The sequence below is a fragment of the Dama dama genome, chromosome 5 (genome assembly GCF_033118175.1).
Source record: "Dama dama isolate Ldn47 chromosome 5, ASM3311817v1, whole genome shotgun sequence".
Lineage (NCBI taxonomy): Eukaryota > Metazoa > Chordata > Mammalia > Artiodactyla > Cervidae > Dama > Dama dama.
Window position 1 is genome coordinate 66101431 of NC_083685.1, and position 5729 is coordinate 66107159.

The 5729-nt window shown below is 41.4% G+C and overlaps 1 pseudogene; it reads right to left on the reverse strand.

Moving 5' to 3' along the window:
- Positions 1-4839: 4839 nt before the first annotated feature.
- Positions 4840-5359, reverse strand: LOC133055817 (low molecular weight phosphotyrosine protein phosphatase-like; annotated as a pseudogene).
- Positions 5360-5729: the final 370 nt, after the last annotated feature.

A 5729-nucleotide genomic window follows, 5' to 3' on the forward strand; every position in this document is an offset into this window, starting at 1 on the left:
AAGAACCTGGAATGTCAGGTCAATGAATCAAGAAAGATTGGATGTTGTCAAGCAGGAGATAGCAACTGTGAACATTGACATCTTAGAAATCAGTGAAGTCAAAGGGACAGGATAGGGCAAATTTAATTTGGATGACCAGAGAAGAAATGAAGTAGCCTTCAAGTCAACAAGAGTCTAAAATGCAATACTTGGGCACAGTCTCAAAAATGACAGAATGATCTCAGTTCATTTCCAAGCAAACCATTCAACGTCACTGTAATCCAAGCCTATGCCCCAACCACTAATGCCAAAGAAGCTGAAGTTGAGTGGTTCTATGAAGACCTACAAGACCTTCTGGAACTAACACTAAAAACAAACAAACAAAAAGTCCTTTTCATCATAGGGGACTGGAATACAAAAGTAGGGAACCAAGAGATCCCTGGATTTTTAACAGGCAAGTTTGGCCTTGGAATACAGAATGAAGCAGGGCAAAGGCTAACAGAACTTTGCCAAGAGAACACACTGGTCAAAGCAGACACCCTCTTCCAACAACACGAAAGATGACTCTACACATGGACATCACCAGATGGTCAATACTGAAATCAGATTGATTATATTCTTTGCAGCCAAAGATGGAGAAGCTCTATAGTCAGTAAAACAAGACCTGGTTCTGACTATGAACTCAGATCATAGTTCATGACTATGAACTATGGCTCAGATCATGAACTCCTTATTGCAAAATTCAGGCTTAAATTTAAGAAAGTAGGGAAAATCAATAGACCATTCAGGTAGGACCTAAATCAAATCCCATATGATTACACATGGATGTGATGAGTAGATTCAAGGGTTTCGATCTGGTAGACAGAGTGCCTGAAGAATTATGGACAGGGTTTCATGACATTGTACAGGAAGTGGTTACCAAAACCATCCCTCCCCAAAGAAATGCAAGAAAGCAAAGTGCCTATCTGAAAAGGCCTCACAAATAGCTGAGAAAAGAGAAGAAAAAGGCAAAGAGAAAGGGAAAGATATACCCAACTGAGAGATAAGAAAGCCTTAAGTGAACAATGCAAAGAAATATAGGAAAACAATAGAATGGGAAAGACTAGAGACCTCTTAAAGAAAACTGGAAATACCAAGGGAATATTTCCTGCAAAGATGAGCACAATAAAGGACAGAAACAGCAAGGACCTAACAGAAGCAGAAGATATTAAGAAGAGGTGGCAAGAATACATAAAAGGACTGTACAAAAAAGGTCTTACTGACCCAGATAACCATGATGGTATGGTCAACTCACCTAGAGCCAGATATCCTGGAGTGTGAAGTCAAGTGGGCCTTAGGAAGCATTACTACAGATAAAGCTAGTGGAGGTAATGGAATTCCAACTGAGCTATTTCAAGTCCTGAAAGCTGATGCTGTTAAAGTGCTGCACCCAGTATGCCAGCAAAGTTGGCAAACTCAGCAGTGTTCACAGGACTGGAAAAGGTTAATTTTCATTCCCATCCCAAAGAAAGGCAAGGCCAAAGAATGTTCCAACTACTGTACAGTTGTGCTTATTTTACATGCTAGCAAGGTAAAGCTCAAAATTCTTTAAGCTAGACTTCAACAGTACAGGGCTTCCTGACATTTCAGTTGGTAAATAATCTACCTGCAACGCAGGAGACCCCATTTTGATTCCTGGGTCAGGAAGATCCACTGGAGAAAGGGTAGGCCACCCATTCCCATATTCTTGGGTTTCCCTTGTGGCTCAGCTGGTAAAGAATCCGCCTGCAATTCAGGAGACCTGGGTTTGATCCCTGGGTTGGGAAGATCCCTTGGAGAAGGGAAAGGTTACCCACTCCAGTATTCTGGCTAGAGAATTCCATGGACTGTATAGTCCATGGGGTTGCAAAGAGTTGGACATGACTGAACAACTTCACTTTCACTTTCAACAGTACATGAACTGAGAACTTCCAGATATATAAGCTGGATTTAGAAAAGGCAGAGGAGCCAGAGATCAAATTGCTAACATCTGCTGGATCATAGAAAAAGCAAGGGAATTCCAAAAACATCTATTTCTGCTTTACTGATTACACTAAATCCTTTGACTTCTGGATCACAACAAACGTGGAAAATTCTTAAAGAGATGGGAATACCAAGCCACCTTACCTGTCTCCTGAGAAACCTGTATACAGGTCAAGAAACAACAATTAGAACTGGACATGGAAATACAGACTGGTTCAAAATTGAGAAAGGAGTATGTTAGGCTGTATACTGTCACTCTGTTTATTTAACTTATATGCGGACTGCATCATGTTAATGCCGGGCTGGATGAAGCACAAGCTAGATCAAGATTTCTGGGAGAAATATCCACAACCTCTGATATGGAGATGATACCACTCTAATGGCAGAAAGAGAAGAGGAACTAAAGAGCCTCTTGATGAGGGTGGAAGAGGGAAATGAAAAAACTGGCGTAAAGCTCAACATTCAAAAAACTAAGATCATTACATCTGGTCCCATCACTTCATGGCAAATAGATGGGGAAAAGGGGGAAACAGTGACAGATTTCATTTTCTTGGGCTCTGAAATCACTATGGGTGATGACTGCAGTCATGAGATTAAAAGACGCTTGCTCCTTGGAAGAAACTGAGACAGAGTATTAAATAGCAGAGACATCATTTTGCTGACCAAGGTCCATATAGTCAAAGCTATGGTTTTTCTAGTAGTCATGTACAGATATAAGAATTGGGCCATAAAGAAGATTGAGCACCAAAGAACTGATGCTTTCAAGCTGTGGTGCTGGAGAAGACTCTTGAAAATCCCTTGGATAGCAAGAAGATCCAACCAGTCAATCCTAACAGAAATCAACCCTGAATATTCATTGCAAGGACTGATGCTGAAGCTGAAGCTCCAATACTTTGGCCACCTGATCGTGTGGAGCTGATTAGTTAGAAAAGACCCTCTTGCTGGGAAAGATAGAGGGCAAGAGGAGAAGGGGGCAACAGAGGATGAGATGGTTTGATTGCATCACTAACTCAATGGACATGAGGTTGAGCAAACTCCAGGAGATAGTGAAGGACACAGAAGCCTGGCGTGCTGCTGTTCTTTGGGGTTGTAAAGAGTTGGACACGACTTTGTGATGGAACAATAGCAACAGTACTGAACAGTGGTTAAAGGTTTGAGCTCTCTAGCTATATAGTTTAGAAACAAATTTTTTATCCACTTGTACCAACTGTGTGACCATTGGCAGATTTCTCAACATTTCTGTTCCTAAACATCCTCACTCATTTTTAGAGTGAGAATAATAGTGCCTCTTTAATATGTAGTTTTGTGGCATAGATGCAATAATACACAGAAAGTGCTTTTTCAATTGACTTGCACAGTAAGCACTTAATGAATGTTAGCTCTTATTTGTGATGGATTCAATGTCACTGAAGCCTTGATGTACCAACACTATTAATTCTCCAGGTTCTACAGCACAGTCTGACCTGTGTGAGCCTTTTGGCTAGCAAACCGGATGGTAAAAGCCTAGATAATAAGTCATAGTCATGGATTTAGTTCATTCTGCTCATAACATGCACATGCTTAATACTAATCTGAATTTTTCCCACCCTGGCTAATCATTACTTCTCAAAAATGCTGACCAAATCTGAAAATAATCTTCAGATCTGTCATTAATTTAAGAAGTAATGCTTTCCAGTGTGGCTAGCTTTCTCAAGCCACTCTCCCACTGAATTGCATTCATTACTGTGGTGGGTATTCATTTTCCCTAAATTAATCTTTTAAGAGTGAGTAATGACCATAAGAGTTGGAATATTTTTCTTCTCTGAGTGGAGGATGCAGTCTAGAAATTCAACATGGCCTGACCGGAATACCAGAGATCTGTGGAACTGCTCATGGGGTGTAATGAGGGTTGTCACCACTGTTACCTTTATTTCACTTATTTTATTTTTTGTACTTTTGTAATTCCCCCAGTTTATTTGAGAACAATTTTTTCTGACATATATTCATATGAATTTTAGATCAGTTATTTCAAAGTGCACATGAGTTATGTATATTTCCCTATAACCAGGCACTGACAAAAGAATACTTAATATATCAATATATAAGTATTCCAACATAAAAGGACTTTTTCCAACTTAATACTTTTTCCCATACAAGGTGATCTGTAATTGACATTCAGGCAATTATATGCATGTAGAAGCAGACACAGTCCCCAAACTGACCATAAGATAAACCAGCACACATGTCCTTCTCCTGGATATAATTACATTTCCAGAGGCAAAGGGGTTCAAATGGGAACAAATAAGTTGACTTCCTTATGAGATAAACTACACAGACACAAACTAAGAAGCAGTGAAGGTGCTAAAGGTGAATCCCACAAATCTCCCTCCTTCCTGTCCTGAAAACGTACGCGTGGGCACTGTGAGCGTGTGATACTTAACCAGCGTCTCTGGACGCCAGGCACTGGCATCGAGAGGGAGTGCAGGCAGGGGCCCGTCCGGAGGGAGAGGTAGTACAGGCAGGGGCCCGTCCAGAGGGAGAGGTAGTGCAGGCAGGTGCACGTCCGGGAGGGGTAGTGCAGGTTCCTGGAGGGACGTCTTTTTTCACTTCATCATGTTCTACTGTGCTGCTCCACTATTTCGACTGTTCCACTGTTTTTTGTAACTGGGGCAAAGTGGGAGGTTCAGCTAGTCTAAGGAACCCTTACCCCATAAACTATCTGAATCAAAGATGTTTTATTTACTCTTTTGCCAAACACAAAGACTGATTTCCATCTACAATTATTTTGTCAGGTGAGAAACAGTGAGTCAGTTGAAGAGAGGGCTGCGGCTCTCGCTCGGGAGGTGACACTGTTGACACTTGACACCTGGCCTGGGGGGACGAGCCTGGGCCACAGTGGGACGGCTGGGTCAGTGGACCTTCTCCAGGAAGGCCCTGCAGCACCACACGCACTGCTGGTAGACGGTCTCAAAGTCAGCGTCGTTGCCATAATAGGGATCTTCAATGATAAGTTGTTTTTGTGGATCATAGCTCCCCAGTAGTTAGATTTTCACTCTGCAGTTTTTAACTTGATTACTTTTTCTATTCAAATCTCTCAGATTGCTCTCATCCATACATAGTATATAATCAGAAGTGGCAAAGTCTTCTTTGGTAACCTGCCGGGCAACGTGACTCATGGGGATACCATGCTTCTTCATGCAAGCCTGCCCCCGATAATCAGGAGGGTTTCCTAGTTCATACGTGGATGTCGCTGCACTGTCTATCCTCCAATTATCTGAAATGTTTTGATCAGTTACAAGTTTCCTGAAAACTGCTTCTGCGATGGCTGATTGACAGATGTTACCCAGACACACGAACAGCACCGACTTGGTCACCTGCTCAGCCATCTTCCCGTGCGTGCAAAGGCCACTACTGTTATCTTTAAAGCATTAGTTGTGTTACTTGATGTGACCTCCCGATGTGTCACTGATTACACAGAATCCCCAAGTGCTTCACTGAAACTGATGATAAACTTTGGCTGCTAACTTGGTCTTACTTGGTCTTAAACTGAGATTGGTTAAAGGCTAACATGTAGTGTGTGTGTGTGTATGCAGCTGAGGACAAATTCACTCACTTCAAAAAAGTCGTTTACAGTTTCCAGCTTTATTTCTAGAACTATACATTAATACTTAATCTATTTTCCTTAGAGATGCTTTTCTAACAGATGTGCTTACTTTTATATGCAGGGTATTTGATTGAAATATTAATTTTTGTTTCATTTCTGTTACTAT